Raw genomic sequence first — 17,801 nt, 5'->3', positions numbered from 1 at the left:
TCTTGCTCAAGACGGCAACTCAACTGTTCTAATTGCTGTTGTAATTTGAAATAAAGTTGAGTTTGAGCTCGGTGTTCCTCAGTAATGTATATGTCTGTAAACTGGACAGACTCAGCATTCTCTGTCAAACTATGTTGTTGTTGTTCAGTGGAATTCTGTTCTGAAACTTTGTTCTCCTCTGGAGCATAAGCCTTTATGCACGCCTTCGTTTTTCCAACCTCAGTCAGCAAGTTCATTTTAGACTTGTCTTTCATACTTGGGCTGGTCTCATCGTCATCCGTTTCAGAGTCTGAGCTGATTGTCTGCACCGAGTCCTCACTCGTTATTGCTTTTAGGTAGTGCCATTCCATGTCTATTTTCTTGATCCACTCCCGTCCTAGAAGTGGTGGTCCTCCCTCAGGTAGTACATATAAGTCCATTCCTGGGTGTTCTTTGCCCCTGTCTCTCACCTTGACTCTTATCTTCCCCATGGGGTATACTTTATGCCCCATGTATGTCTGCAATACGAACTTGGTATCTCTCAAGGGTATATGTGAGAATAGCCGGTTGTAATCCCTTCGATTTATGACTGATAGGGCTGATCCAGTGTCCAACTCCATTTTCACTTGGACTCCGGCTATTTTTAGCATGACCCAGATAGTTTGTAGGTCAGCTTTCTTACTCACATTGTGAATTCTCAGACTACCCAGTTCCTGGCCGTTTGGGTCTGAATCCGAATTCTGTTCATCTGAACTCTTCTCAGCCACCTTGTGTACTTTGTTGTACTTTCCCTGTGATGGCTTTTTTTGGTTGTTGGTCTTCTTCCCTGACCGGCATACTTTGGCTATGTGACCCAGTTTGCCACATTTTCTACATTCCTGGTTTTTAAACCAGCATTGGTTCTGGTCGTGTGTTGTCTTCCCACAACGATAACATTTCGTTGTACCCGAAGTAATTTGATCCACACTGAGTACCGCTGCCTTTAGCTGCATTTCCGCAGTTCCTTTCGCTGCGGCTTCATGCGATGCTGCAATAAAGACAGCCCTCTCAAGTGTAAGGTCGTTCTCTTCGAGTAGTCGCTTTTGCGTTCCTTCCTTCGACAGCCCGCACACGAACTTGTCTCGCAATGCCTCTGTCAGATTTCCTCCAAACTGGCAGTATTTCGCTAGTCTACGCAGTTCGACCAAGTATTCCGCGTTGCTTTCCTCTTTCCGTTGCGTTCTCGCATAAAATTTGAATCGTTCTGCCAACATCAGCGGTGTGGGGTTCAAGTGATCCTTCAGAACAGCAACAATATTATTGAAAGTCTGATCCGCCGGTTTAGCTGGTGATAGAAGATGCTTCAATAATCCGTATGTCTTCGCGCCCGTCGAGTTTAGCAAGGATATAGCTTTATCATCATCTTCTATTTTATTGGCCTCACAATATATCTCGATACGTTCTACGTACGTGGCCCAATCTTCCACCTCGGCATCGAAGTTGCTGATGTTACCATGCTTAGGCATCTTCACTATCTCTCACTATCTTTCTGCGAAACAACAGGATTTCTCTTTAACTTTTTAACTTTTTCTTTTTTTTTCCAAAAATGGCAGTTTCCCGCGCTTGCCTTCTTCCCCGCCTACTGGCAAAATGGCGGTTTCCCGCGCTTGTCGTCTTCCCCCCTACTGGCAAAATGGCGGTTTCCCGCTCCTGACTTCTTCCTCTGGTGGGAGGGGTAAGCTTTGCCCTCGGGCGACGACCGCTGGTTTACGGGGTTTGTAGCCTGTGCGCCGGCTTCAGTTTATTCTGAAGCGCGCGCTAGAAAAGCCGATCGCGTTCCTTGTTCCCCCCACCTTCTTCTTTTCGGCAGGGGCAACCGGCGCTGGGGACAACCAGTTGGCGTCGGACAGATCCAGCTCCTGGTCCTTCACGGCAGCTGCTGCAAGCCGCTGGCCGGAACCTCGCTCGCTCTCTCTCGGGCTCTGTCTCTCCCGCTCGCGCGGCTCTCACTCGCTCTCTCTCAGGCTCTGTCTCTCCCGCTCGCTCGGCTCTCGCTCGCTCTCTCTCGGGCTCTGTCTCTCCCGCTCGCGCGGCTCTCCCTCAGCGGCTTTAAACGCCTCTCCCAGACCTCCCGCAGTCCGGTCCTTTCCTCCCCGGCTGCGGCTGATTCTTCGCGGGTTATTTAGTTATTTATTTATTTATTGCCTCCGCGCCTTATGATCCCGGTCGCAGCGCCTCGCGGCCTCGGTAGGTGCCCGGCCTTTTTCGCTCCAATCGCGCCTCCCAGCCCTCTCGCAGTCCGGTGCTTTCCTCCCCGGCTGCGGCTGAGTTCCCCGTGGCTTATTTATTTTTATATCTTCCCACGCCTTACGATCCCGGTCGCAGCGCCTCGTGGTCGCGGTAGTTGTCCGGCCTTTTTCGCCGTCGCGGTCTAGCCGTCTCACAACGCTCCCCAGCCCACTTGTACCGCAGTTTCCGTGCTCCACGCTGCCCCGTCTCAGCGCCCCTGGGCCCGACATCTGTCCGGCTCCTTTCCCCCTCGACCGTGGTCGAGTTCACTGCCCTTATCCTCCGTTTATTTTTTTTAATTTTCCCTTTACTCACAGTCACCGTGGCCGACTTGCTTCTCGTGTTGATCGGCTCACTCACCACCGTGGCAGAAGGGACAATCCATGCCTGTTGCTGATGGAAGACTTCGTGTTTGAAATCTTCCTCCTTTCTTGGTCTGCAGACTCGAGTTTTCTCTCAGCAAAACGACGAGGGCTGTTGCCTCTTCTCGACGCTTCGTTAACTGCTTCGGACGTATTGCTGCACGCAGGGTAAGATCGAACTCGTCGCAACTGTAAAGTCTGTGAGTTGTATAGCGAAGTAATACACAGACTACAAGAGTAACTTTAACAGGACTTTACTATTCGAAGGTCAGGGCGAATCTGCCCAATAAATTCTGCCACAGCACTTATATACCGGTGTGGTCACCGTCGGTATTACAGTATACAGCAGCCAGGATAAAGTAGTGCCACACCTAAAATAGTTCTCTTAAAGGTGGACGGTTACATACAATAGTTCTCTTAAAGGTAGAACAGTTACATACACTACAGTTTGTGATTCAGATATTGCAGGGGGGTGAATCAGACATAGCTGGGGGTTAATCGGACATTGTGGGGGGGTGAATCAGACATTGCGGGGGTGAATCAGACATTTCGGGGGGTGAATCAGACATTGCGATGGGGTGAATCAGACATTGCAGGGGGTGTGAATCAGACATTGCGGGGTGGTGAATCAGACATTGCGGGGGGGTGAATCAGACATTGCAGGGGGTGAATCAGACATTGTGGGGGGGCAAATCAGACATTGCGGGGGGGTGAATCAGACATTGCGGGGTGCTGAATCAGACATTGCGGGACGTGGGGTGAATCAGACATTGCAGGGGGTGTGAATCAGACATTGCGAGGAGTGAATCTGACATTTCGGGCTGTGAATCTGACCTTTCGGGGGTTGAATCATACATTGCGGGGGGCGGGGGTGAATCAGATATTGCGGCGTTGGGCGTTAATCAGACATTGTGGGGGGGATGAATCAGAAATTGCGGGGGGGTGAATCAGACTTTGCGGGGGGAGAATCAGACATAGCGGGGTGGCTGAATCAGACATTTTGGGGGGGTGATTAGACATTGCGTGGTGGTGAATCAGACATTGAGGGGAGTGAATCAGACATTGCGGGGCATGAATCAAACATTGCGGGGGGTGTGAATCAGACATTGCGGAGGGGTGAATCATTCATTGCGGGGGCAGAATCAGACATTGCGGGGGGGTGAATCAGACATTGCGGGGGGTGAATCAGACATTGCGGAGGGGTGAATCATTCATTGCGGGGGCAGAATCAGACATTGCTGGGGATGAATCAGACATTGCGGGGGGGGTGAATCAGACATTGAGGGGAGTGAATCAGACATTGCGGGGCATGAATCAAACATTGCGGGGGGGTGAATCAGACATTTTGGGGGGTTGAAACAGACATTGCTGGTGGTGAATCAGACATTGCGGAGGGGTGAATCAGACATTGCGTGGGGTGAATCAGACATTGCAGGGAGTGCATCAGACATTGCGGGGGGTGAATCAGACAATGCGGGAGGGTGAATCAGACAATGCGGGGGGTGAATCAGACATTGCGGGGGGTGAATCAGACATTGCTGGGGATGAATCAGACATTGTGGGGGGTGTGAATCAGACATTGAGGGGAGTGAATCAGACATTGCGGGGCGTGAATCAAGCATTGCGGGGGTGTGAATCAGACATTGCGGGGGGGCGAATCAGACATTGCGGAGGGGTGAATCATTCATTGCGGGGGGTGAATCAGACATTGCTGGGGATGAATCAGACATTGTGGTGGGGGTGAATCAAACATTGCGGGGGTGTGATTCAGACATTGCGGGGGGGCGAATCAGACATTGCGAGGGTTGAATCAGACATTGCGGGGGGGGTGAATCAGACATTTCGGAGGGGTGAATCATTCATTGCGGGGGCAGAATCAGACATTGCGGGGGGGTGAATCAGACATTGCGGGGGGGTGAATCAGACATTGCGGAGGGGTGAATCATTCATTGCGGGGGCAGAATTAGACATTGCGGAGGGCTGAATCATACATTGCTGGGGCAGAATCAGACATTGCGGGGGGGGTGAATCAGACATTGCGGGGGCTCAATCAGACATTGCAGGGGGGTGAATCAGACATTGCGGGGGGTGAATCTGACATTGCGGGGGGTGAATCTGACATTGCGGGGGGTGAATCAGACATTGCAGGGGGGTGAATCAGACATTGCGGGGGGGGTGAATCAGACATTGCGGGAGGTGAATTAGACACTGCCTGGGGGTGAATCAGACATTGCGGGGGGTGAATCAGACATTGCGGGGGGTGAATCAGACATTGCGGTGGGTAAATCAGACATTGCGGTTGGTGAATCAGACATTCGGGTGATGAATCAAACATTGTGGTGGGGTGAATCAGAAATTGCGGGGGGATGACTCAGACATTGCGGGGGGTGAATCAGACATTGCGGGGGGTGAATCCGGTATTGCGGGAGGTGAATCAGACAATGCGGGGAGTGAATGATTTATTGCGGGGGGTGGGTGAATCAGATATTGCGGTGTGGGTTGTAATGTATGTCCCTTTAAGGGGAGAACTACTTTTTACAGCTCCTGAATACTGTAGTAACTTCATTGACCACTCCTGTATATAAACACTGAGTCGGGATCTGTACAGTAGTTCTAGAGTAACCCTCATTCAGTAAACTAATTATTGAAGGACATAACATCAAGATACACGGATCTAACATTGGCGATGAGCAGATTCAAACCTACCTGCAACTCTGCATCACCTCCCAGGGATTCGCTCCTGGAGAACAGTGGAAGAAGGCCGAGTCCAGAAGTACGGGCGTCGACCACGGGAAACCCCCCAGTCATCCAGCAGAGATTTGAGCATCGCAGGGGAGGCTGTCGAGAGCCAGGCTTGGCTTTCCGGTCACGGTGGTCCAGCAAAATGGGCTGGCAACAGGTACTGCGCAGACCCTTCCCGGACAGTGGTGGCTAGAGCCAACCGACGGCACAGAAAAAGGACGAGCAGCGTCGACGGGGGAGAGAGAGAGGATAGAGCGCACAGGGCGCAGCCGGTGTTCAGGACCGAGCGGCATCAACGAGAGAGAGCAGAGTGCAGCCGGTGTTCAAGGGCCGAGCAGCGTCAGCGGGGAAGAAAGGAAAGCGCGGGAGATGCCATTTGAGCTGCAGCGGGGAAGAAGGGAAAGCGCGGGAGACGCCATTTTAAGCCGCAGCGGGGAAGAAAGGAAAGCGCGGGAGATGCCATTTTGAGCCAGTCTAACCACACCCAAAAATGCCGAAGAGTGGCAGTATCACAGCATTCGACAATGAAGTCGAAGATTGGACGACATATGTCGAACGCATAGAAGTGTACTGCAAGGCGAATGAAGTGCCAGATGACAAGAAAGCGCTGGTATTGTTGAATTCAATGGGTGCAAAAACGTATGGCTTACTACGAAACCTAGTAACCCCAGAGAAGCCAGTAGAAAAGGATTTTGAAAACATAGTGTCAATCCTTCAGGACCACTTAAACCCCACACCGCTGGTGATAGCAGAAAGATTTAAGTTTCACAAAAGGAACCAGCATAAAGATGAAAGTAATGCTGAGTATTTAACGGAACTGTGCAAGCTATCGAAACACTGCCAGTTTGGAACGGGACTAGCAGATACTTTAAGGGACAAGTTTGTGTGTGGGCTTCAAAGTGAAGGAACCCAGAAACGGCTTCTATCAGAAAAGGATCTTACGCTGGACAAGGCTTTCAGCATTGCAGTATCACATGAAGCAGCAGCACGGGGTGCAGCAGAGATACAACGGAGACCACAAGAATATGGCACAAATGAAATGTCACACGGAACAGTGAAGTGCTATCGCTGCGGCAGAACAACACACGACCATAAGGATTGCTGGTTCAAGGACAAAGTGTGCAGACAGTGTGGAAAAGTAGGACACATAGCAAGAGTTTGCAGGTCGGGAAAGAAAACCAGCAGCAAGAAATCTCCACAGGAGAAGTACAAGAAGGTACATAAGGTGACGGAGAGTAGTGCAGACGAACAGAAAAGTGATACAGACTCTGGAAGCAAGGAGCTGGGTTGTCTGAAACTACATAATGTGATCAAAACGGAGGATCACCAAACTATCTGGGTCACGCTCAAGATAGCAGGAGTCCAAGTGAAAATGGAATTGTACACAGGATCAGCCCTAACAGTCATAAATCGAAGGGACTATAAGTGGCTATTCTCACATATACCCTTGAGAGATACAAAGATTGTCTTGAAGACGTACACGGGGCAAAAAGTCTACCCCAAAGAAAAATAAGGGTGAACATTACATATAACGGCAAGGAAACACCAACAATGGACCTATATGTATTGCCAGATGGAGGACCACCACTACTAGGACATGAATGGATCCGGAAGATACAGATAGATTGGCATTCCATACAAGCACTGACTGTAGATGCCAAAAAGAATGACGACGCCAGACCTGGACGACTGTCAAAAATGCTAACTGACACACAAGAAGTGTTCCAGCAGGGACTCGGAACACTAAAAGGCATAACAGCGACGATCAAAATAGAGGAAAATGCAAGCCCAATGTTTTTTAAGGCCAGACCGGTACCTTATGCGATCCACCCAGCCGTCGAAGCAGAGCTGGAAGGTTTGGAACGTTCAGGAGTACTGTCCAAAGTGGACTGGAGCGAGTGGGCTACACCCATCGTTCCTGTAATGAAGGGGTCGTTGAGTAATACGCCTGGGGAACCAAAGAAGGTTCGCACCTGTGGGGACTTTAAGGTGACAGTGAACCCAGTCCTTCACACTGTACAATATCCGCTTCCGCGGATTGAAGATATTTTCGCCTCGCTATCTGGAGGGAAACGCTTCACTAAGATTGATCTGGCCCAGGCGTACCTGCAAATGGAGGTAGAAGAAGCCTCGAAACAGTACCTCACGATCAACACTCATAAAGGTCTCTACCAATACAACTGGCTGGTGTTCGGGGTAGCATCAGCTCCGGCTATTTGGCAAAGGGCAATGGATCAAGTCCTGCAAGGGATTCCAGGGACCCAATGTTATTTGGACGACATCCTGGTCACGGGCGAAAATGACAGTGATCACCTCGCCAACCTGGAGCAGGTGCTCACTAGATTGAAGGAATATGGGCTCCGAGCTAATTGCCACAAATGCGAGTTTTTCCAGAAGCAGATCTCGTATTGTGGCCACGTTATTGATAAAGAGGGGTTACATAAGCCCCCTGAAAAGATTGAGGCAGTAGTCAAGGCTCCAGCACCGGAAAATGTGTCACAACTGAGGTCGTTCCTCGGGCTGGTGAACTACTACCATAAGTTCTTGCCGAATTTGTCTACCGTACTACACCCACTGAACATCCTACTGCAAACGGCGGTACCATGGAAGTGGAATGACGAATGTAAATGAGCTTTCCAGAAGAGCAAAGAATTGATCACATCAAAAGAGGTGTTGGCTCATTTCAACCCAGCACTACCAATTCGGTTGGCGTGTGATGCATCACCCTATGGCATTGGAGCGGTGCTGTCGCACAAATTCCCGGACGGCTCGGAGAGGCCAGTAGCCTTTGCGTCTTGGTCACTAACCTCAGCCGAGCGTAACTACGCCCAGATTGACAGGGAGGCCCTCAGCCTAGTGTGGGGAGTGAAAAAGTTCAACCACTATCTGCACGGGCAGAAGTTCACCTTGCTGACTGACCACTTGTCTCCATCTTTAATCCAAAGAAGGGCGTTCCGGTGATGACTGCACAATGGCTACAAAGATGGTCCCTTTTTCTAGGGGCGCACCAATATGAAATCGAGTATAAGGGCACGAAACAGCATGGAAACGCTGATGGGCTATCACGCCTGCCACTGCCTACTGCGGAGGAAGCACCAGCAGTGGATCCTGTCGAAATATTTCATTCGACTATAATTGAATGCTTGCCAGTAACTAACGCTGGTATAGAAAAGGAGACCCGAAATGACCTGACACTGTCTCGGGTATATGATTTGACGGTGAAGGGATGGCCAGCACATGGCGACTCACTGTTGCCAGCATTCTCATCCAGAAGAGAACAGCTGTCAGTATGCCAGGGAACCTTGATGTGTGGATCCCGAGTGGTAATTCCACCCAAGTTAAGGGAGAGAGTGCTCAATGAGCTTCACGAAGGTCATCTGGGAGGGGTGAAAATGAAAAGCCTTGCTAGGGCTTATGTGTGGTGGCCGGGGATCGATCAGCAAATCGAGGACATGACAAAGAGCTGCTCAGGATGCCAGAAGGTCCAAAATGCACCACCACATGCCCCTCTACACCCATGGGAGTGGCCCTCATCTCCATGGCAACGGGTGCATATTGATTTTGCTGGTCCATTCATGGACTCAATGTTTTTAATAGCCGTGGATGCGCACTCGAAATGGCCTGAGGTCATCAAAATGTCCTCCACCACCACGGAGAAAACTATTGCAGTCCTACGGACCATTTTTGCCAGGAACGGCTTGCCAGAGCAGATTTGCTCTGATAACGGACCACAGTTTGTGTCCGAAGAGTTTCGAAGATTTATGAGAAGGAATGGGGTAAGGCATTACACATCCACCCCGTATCATCCAGCCACAAATGGATTGGCTGAGAGGTTCGTACAAACCTTTAAAAAAGCAGTAAAGGCCATGTGCGATGATGACATTCCACTGCAGCATAAGGTGGACAATTTCCTGTCAGCCTACAGAAATGCGACACATGCAGTCACCAACCAGACCACGGCCATGATGTTCTTTAACCGAAGGTTGAGATCTTGTCTGGATTTGTTCAGACGAAATGTACGAAGAGATGTTGAGAATAAGCAATTCCAGCACATCAATGAGAAGCCGACAAGGAGCTTCAATGTAGGGCAACCAGTCTTGGCCCGCGACTATCGAACAGAGAAATGGCAACCAGGAATGATATGCACACGGCAGGGGCCACTAACGTACACAGTGGATGTTGGGGAACGAGTCAACCCCATGTCTCGCCCATACGTACCTAGTGATGAACCTGACGTACAGGTAGCATCTACCCCAGAAACAGCAGCATCAGAAGCGGATGAACCAACCGGCGACAGGGGGCCAGAATCGCCTCCGCACCAAGAGCAAGACACTCAGGAAAGGCGCTATCCAGAAAGGATCAGGAAGCCTCCCCAAAGACTGAATTTATAAATAGACTATTTTCAGTTAATGTTGCATGTTAAAAGTGTTAATTGTAATTAGTTTGATATTTAATTGTTAAATGAGTGTTATGGTACTGTTAATCTAAAAGGGGAGGAATTGTAATGTATGTACCTTTAAGGGGAGAAATACTTTTTACAGCTCCTGTATACTGTAGTACCGGCAGTGACCACACCTGTATATAAACCCTGAATAGTGATCTGTAAAGTTAGTTCTAGAGTAACCCTCATTCAGTAAACACCTGTTGATCATTCCCTGCAGTCTCTTGTCTAATTATTGAAGGACATAACATCAAGATACACGTATCTAACAGGGGTGAATCAGACATTGAGGGGGTGAATCAGACATTGCGAGGGAGGTGAATCAGACATTGCGGGGGGGTTAATCAGACATTGCTGGTGGGTTAATCAGACATTGCTGGTGGGTGAATCAGACATTGCGGGGATTGTGAATCAGACATTGGGGGGGTGAATCAGACATTGTGTGGGGGTGAATCATACATTGCGGGGGAGTGAATCAGACATTGCGGAGGGTGAATCAGACATTGCGGGGATTGTGAATCAGACATTGCGGGGGGGGGTGAATCAGACATAGCGGGGGGTGAATCCAACTTTGAGGGGATTGTGAATCAGACATTGCGGGATTGGGGTTAATCAGACATTGCGGGGTGGCTGAATCAGACATTGCGGGTGGGTGAATGAGACATTGCGAGGGGTGAATCAGACATGGCGGGGGCTGAATCACACATTGCGGGGCGTGAATCAAACATTGCGGGGGGTGAATCAGACATTGTGGGGGGGTGAATCAGACATTGCGGGGGGGTGAATCAGACATTGCAGGGGGTGAATCCGGTATTGCGGGAGGTGAGTCAGACATTTCGGGGAGTGAATAACACATTGCGGTGTGGGGGGCGGTGTGAATCAGGCATTGCGGTGGGTGTGAATCAGACATTGAGGGGTCGAATCAGACATAGTGGGGGGTGAGTCAGACATTGCGGGGGGGTTAATCAGACATTACTGGTGGGTGAATCAGACATTGCGGGGATTGTGAATCAGACATTGCGGGGGCGGGTGAATCAGACATTGCGTGGGGGTGAATCATACATTGCGGGGGAGTGAATCAGACATTGCGGAGGGTGAATCAGACATTGCGGGGATTGTGAATCAGACATTGCGGGGGGGTGAATCAGATATAGCGGGGGGGGTAAACCGACCTTGAGGGGATTGTGAATCAGATATTGCGGGGGTGGGGTTAATCAGACATTGCGGGGTGGCTGAATCAGACATAGCGGGGGGTGAGTCAGACATTGCGGTGGGGGTGAATCAGACATTGCGGGGGCGGGTGAATCAGACATTGCGTGGGGGTGAATCATACATTGCGGGGGAGTGAATCAGACATTGCGGGTGGGTGAATGAGACATAGCGGGGGGTGAATCAGACATTGCGGGGGGGTGAATCAAACATTGCCCGTGGGTGAATCAGACATTGGCGGGTGAATCAGACATTGCGGGGGGTGAATCAGACATTGCGGGGGGTGTGAATCAGACATTGCGAGGAGTGAATCTGACATTTCGGGGGGTGAATCTGACCTTTCGGGGGTTGAATCATACATTGCGGGGGGGTGAATCGAATATTGCGGTGTTGGGCGTGAATCAGACATTGTGGAGGTGCTGAATCAGACATTGCGGGGGGGTGAATCAGACATTGCAGGACGTGGGGTGAATCAGACATAGCGGGGGGTTAATCAGACATTGTCGGGTGGGTGAATCACAAATTGGGGGGGTGAAGCAGACATTGCTGGGGGTGAATCAGACATTGCGGGTGGGTGAATCAGACATTGCGGGGTGTGAAACAGACATTGCGGGGGGTTGAATCAGACATTGGGTTGTGAATCAGACATTGCGGGGGACTGAATCAGACATTGCGGGGGTTGAATAATTAATTCCGGGTTGTGAATCAGACATTGCGGGGGATTGAATCAGACATTGTGGGGGGGTGAATCAGACATTTCGGGGGGGTGAATCAGACATTGCGGGAGGTGGGGTGAATCAGACATTGGTGGTGTGAATCAGACATTGCGGGGAGGTGAATCAGACATTGCGGGGGGGTGAATCAGACATTGCGGGGTGGCTGAATCAGACATTGTGAGGGGGTGAATCAGATATTGCGGGGGGCGGGAAAACCAGTCATTGGTGGGGGTGAAGCAGACATTGCGGGCGGTGAATGAGACATTGCGGGGGGGTGAATCAGACATTGCGAGGAGTGAATCTGACATTTCGGGGGGTGAATCTGACCTTTCGGGGGTTGAATCACACATTGCAGGGGGGTGAATCGAATATTGCGGGGTTGGGCGTGAATCAGACATTGCGGGGGCTGAATCAGACATTGCGGGGGTTGAATAATTCATTCCGGGTTGTGAATCAGACATTGCGGGGGTTTGAATCAGACATTGTGGGGGGGTGAATCAGACATTTCGGGGGGTTGAATCAGACATTGCGGGAGGTGGGGTGAATCAGACATTGGGGGTGTGAATCAGACATTGCAGGGGGGGTGAATCAGACATTGCAGGGGGTGAATCAGACATTGCGGGGTGGCTGAATCAGACATTGTGAGTGGGTGAATCAGACATTGCGGGGGCGGGTAAACCAGTCATTGGTGGGGCTGAATCAGACATTGCGGGGTGGCTGAATCAGACATTGCGGGGGGGGTGAATCAGACATTGCGGGGGGGGTGAATGAGACATTGCGGGGGGTGTATCAGACATTGCGGGGGCTGGAACAGACATTGAGGGGCGTGAATCAGACATTGCGGGTGGGTGAATCAGACATTGCGGGGGGGTGAATCAGACATTGCGAGGAGTGAATCTGACATTTCGGGGGGTGAATCTGACCTTTCGGGGGTTGAATCATACATTGCGGTTGGGGTGAATCGAATATTGCGGGGTTGGGTGTGAATCAGACATTGTGGGGGTGCTGAATCAGACATTGCGAGGGGGTGAATCAGACATTGCAGGACGTGGGGTGAATCAGACATAGCGGGGGGTTAATCAGACATTGTCGGGGGGGTGAATCACACATTGCGGGGGGTGAAGCAGACATTGCGGGGGGTGAATCAGACATTGCGGGTGGGTGAATCAGACATTGAGGGTGCGAATCAGACATTGCGGGGGGTGAATCAGACATGGCAGGCGGGTGAATCAGACATTGGGTTGTGAATCAGACATTGCGGGGGGCTGAATCAGACATTGCGGGGGTTGAATAATTCATTCCGGGTTGTGAATCAGACATTGCGGGGGTTTGAATCAGACATTGTGGGGGGGTGAATCAGACATTTCGGGGGGTTGAATCAGACATTGCGGGAGGTGGGGTGAATCAGACATTGGGGGTGTGAATCAGACATTGCGGGGGGGTGAATCAGACATTGCAGGGGGTGAATCAGACATTGCGGGGTGGCTGAATCAGACATTGTGAGTGGGTGAATCAGACATTGCGGGGGGCGGGTAAACCAGTCATTGGTGGGGGTGAATCAGACATTGCGGGGTGGCTGAATCAGACATTGCGGGGGGGGGGTGAATCAGACATTGCGGGGGGGGGTGAATGAGACATTGCGGGGGGTGTATCAGACATTGCGGGGGCTGGAACAGACATTGCGGGGCGTGAATCAGACATTGCGGGTGGGTGAATCAGACATTGCGGGGGGGTGAATCAGGCATTGCGAGGAGTGAATCTAACATTTCGGGGGGTGAATCTGACCTTTCGGGGGTTGAATCATACATTGCGGTTGGGGTGAATCGAATATTGCGGGTTTGGGCGTGAATCAGACATTGTGGGGGTGCTGAATCAGACATTGCGAGGGGGTGAATCAGACATTGCAGGACGTGGGGTGAATCAGACATAGCGGGGGGTTAATCAGACATTGTCGGGGGGGTGAATCACACATTGCGGGTTGTGAAGCAGACATTGCGGGGGGTGAATCAGACATTGCGGGTGGGTGAATCAGACATTGAGGGTGTGAATCAGACATTGCGGGGGACTGAATCAGACATTGCGGGGGTTGAATAATTAATTCCGGGTTGTGAATCAGACATTGCGGGGGATTGAATCAGACATTGTGAGGGGGTGAATCAGACATTTCGGGGGGGTGAATCAGACATTGCGGGAGGTGGGGTGAATCAGACATTGGTGGTGTGAATCAGACATTGCGGGGAGGTGAATCAGACATTGCGGGGGGGTGAATCAGACATTGCGGGGTGGCTGAATCAGACATTGTGAGGGGGTGAATCAGATATTGCGGGGGCGGGAAAACCAGTCATTGGTGGGGGTGAAGCAGACATTGCGGGCGGTGAATGAGACATTGCGGGGGGGTGAATCAGACATTGCGAGGAGTGAATCTGACATTTCGGGGGGTGAATCTGACCTTTCGGGGGTTGAATCACACATTGCAGGGGGGTGAATCGAATATTGCGGGGTTGGGCGTGAATCAGACATTGCGGGGGCTGAATCAGACATTGCGGGGGTTGAATAATTCATTCCGGGTTGTGAATCAGACATTGCGGGGGTTTGAATCAGACATTGTGGGGGGGTGAATCAGACATTTCGGGGGGTTGAATCAGACATTGCGGGAGGTGGGGTGAATCAGACATTGGGGGTGTGAATCAGACATTGCGGGGGGGGTGAATCAGACATTGCAGGGGGTGAATCAGACATTGCGGGGTGGCTGAATCAGACATTGTGAGTGGGTGAATCAGACATTGCGGGGGCGGGTAAACCAGTCATTGGTGGGGCTGAATCAGACATTGCGGGGTGGCTGAATCAGACATTGCGGGGGGGGTGAATCAGACATTGCGGGGGGGGTGAATGAGACATTGCGGGGGGTGTATCAGACATTGCGGGGGCTGGAACAGACATTGCGGGGCGTGAATCAGACATTGCGGGTGGGTGAATCAGACATTGCGGGGGGGTGAATCAGACATTGCGAGGAGTGAATCTGACATTTCGGGGGGTGAATCTGACCTTTCGGGGGTTGAATCATACATTGCGGTTGGGGTGAATCGAATATTGCGGGGTTGGGCGTGAATCAGACATTGTGGGGGTGCTGAATCAGACATTGCGAGGGGGTGAATCAGACATTGCAGGACGTGGGGTGAATCAGACATAGCGGGGGGTTAATCAGACATTGTCGGGGGGGTGAATCACACATTGCGGGTTGTGAAGCAGACATTGCGGGGGGTGAATCAGACATTGCGGGTGGGTGAATCAGACATTGAGGGTGCGAATCAGACATTGCGGGGGGTGAATCAGACATGGCAGGGGGGTGAATCAGACATTGCGGGGTGTGAAACAGACATTGCGGGGGGTTGAATCAGACATTGGGTTGTGAATCAGACATTGCGGGGGGCTGAATCAGACATTGCGGGGGTTGAATAATTCATTCCGGGATGTGAATCAGACATTGCGGGGGTTTGAATCAGACATTGTGGGGGGGTGAATCAGACATTTCGGGGGGTTGAATCAGACATTGCAGGAGGTGGGGTGAATCAGACATTGGGGTTGTGAATCAGACATTGCGGGGGATGAATCAGACATTGCAGGGGGTGAATCAGACATTGCGGGGTGGCTGAATCAGACATTGTGAGTGGGTGAATCAGACATTGCGGGGGCGGGTAAACCAATCATTGGTGGGGGTGAATCAGACATTGCGGGGTGGCTGAATCAGACATTGCGGGGGGGGGTGAATCAGACATTGCGGGGGCTGGAACAGACATTGCGGGGCGTGAATCAGACATTGCGGGTGGGTGAATCAGACATTGCGGGGGGATGAATCAGGCATTGCGAGGAGTGAATCTAACATTTCGGGGGGTGAATCTGACCTTTCGGGGGTTGAATCATACATTGCGGTTGGGGTGAATCGAATATTGCGGGGTTGGGCGTGAATCAGACATTGTGGGGGTGCTGAATCAGACATTGCGAGGGGGTGAATCAGACATTGCAGGACGTGGGGTGAATCAGACATAGCGGGGGGTTAATCAGACATTGTCGGGGGGGTGAATCACACATTGCGGGTTGTGAAGCAGACATTGCGGGGGGTGAATCAGACATTGCGGGTGGGTGAATCAGACATTGAGGGTGTGAATCAGACATTGCGGGGGACTGAATCAGACATTGCGGGGGTTGAATAATTAATTCCGGGTTGTGAATCAGACATTGCGGGGGATTGAATCAGACATTGTGGGGGGGTGAATCAGACATTTCGGGGGGGTGAATCAGACATTGCGGGAGGTGGGGTGAATCAGACATTGGTGGTGTGAATCAGACATTGCGGGGAGGTGAATCAGACATTGCGGGGGGGTGAATCAGACATTGCGGGGTGGCTGAATCAGACATTGTGAGGGGGTGAATCAGATATTGCGGGGGCGGGAAAACCAGTCATTGGTGGGGGTGAAGCAGACATTGCGGGCGGTGAATGAGACATTGCGGGGGGGTGAATCAGACATTGCGAGGAGTGAATCTGACATTTCGGGGGGTGAATCTGACCTTTCGGGGGTTGAATCACACATTGCAGGGGGGTGAATCGAATATTGCGGGGTTGGGCGTGAATCAGACATTGCGGGGGGCTGAATCAGACATTGCGGGGGTTGAATAATTCATTCCGGGTTGTGAATCAGACATTGCGGGGGTTTGAATCAGACATTGTGGGGGGGTGAATCAGACATTTCGGGGGGTTGAATCAGACATTGCGGGAGGTGGGGTGAATCAGACATTGGGGGTGTGAATCAGACATTGCGGGGGGGGTGAATCAGACATTGCAGGGGGTGAATCAGACATTGCGGGGTGGCTGAATCAGACATTGTGAGTGGGTGAATCAGACATTGCGGGGGCGGGTAAACCAGTCATTGGTGGGGCCGAATCAGACATTGCGGGGTGGCTGAATCAGACATTGCGGGGGGGGTGAATCAGACATTGCGGGGGGGGTGAATGAGACATTGCGGGGGGTGTATCAGACATTGCGGGGCTGGAACAGACATTGCGGGGCGTGAATCAGACATTGCGGGTGGGTGAATCAGACATTGCGGGGGGGTGAATCAGACATTGCGAGGAGTGAATCTGACATTTCGGGGGGTGAATCTGACCTTTCGGGGGTTGAATCATACATTGCGGTTGGGGTGAATCGAATATTGTGGGGTTGGGCGTGAATCAGACATTGTGGGGGTGCTGAATCAGACATTGCGAGGGGGTGAATCAGACATTGCAGGACGTGGGGTGAATCAGACATAGCGGGGGGTTAATCAGACATTATCGGGGGGGTGAATCACACATTGCGGGGGGGTGAAGCAGACATTGCGGGGGGTGAATCAGACATTGCGGGTGGGTGAATCAGACATTGAGGGTGCGAATCAGACATTGCGGGGGGTGAATCAGACATGGCAGGGGGGTGAATCAGACATTGCGGGGTGTGAAACAGACATTGCGGGTGGTTGAATCAGACATTGCGGGGGGGGTGAATGAGACATTGCGGGGGGGGTGAATGAGACATTGCGGGGGGTGTATCAGACATTGCGGGGGCTGGAACAGACATTGCGGGGCGTGAATCAGACATTGCGGGTGGGTGAATCAGACATTGCGGGGGGGTGAATCAGACATTGCGAGGAGTGAATCTGACATTTCCGGGGGTGAATCTGACCTTTCGGGGGTTGAATCATACATTGCGGTTGGGGTGAATCGAATATTGCGGGGTTGGGCGTGAATCAGACATTGTGGGGGTGCTGAATCAGACATTGCGAGGGGGTGAATCAGACATTGCAGGACGTGGGGTGAATCAGACATAGCGGGGGGTTAATCAGACATTGTCGGGGGGGGTGAATCACACATTGCGGGTTGTGAAGCAGACATTGCGGGGGGTGAATCAGACATTGCGGGTGGGTGAATCAGACATTGAGGGTGTGAATCAGACATTGCGGGGGACTGAATCAGACATTGCGGGGGTTGAATAATTAATTCCGGGTTGTGAATCAGACATTGCGGGGGATTGAATCAGACATTGTGGGGGGGTGA

The sequence above is a fragment of the Somniosus microcephalus genome, chromosome 10 (assembly GCF_052327205.1).
Source record: "Somniosus microcephalus isolate GS21.2 chromosome 10, FLI_Smic_1.0, whole genome shotgun sequence".
Taxonomy (NCBI): Eukaryota; Metazoa; Chordata; class Chondrichthyes; order Squaliformes; family Somniosidae; genus Somniosus; species Somniosus microcephalus.
This window is presented reverse-complemented; position numbering follows the sequence as displayed.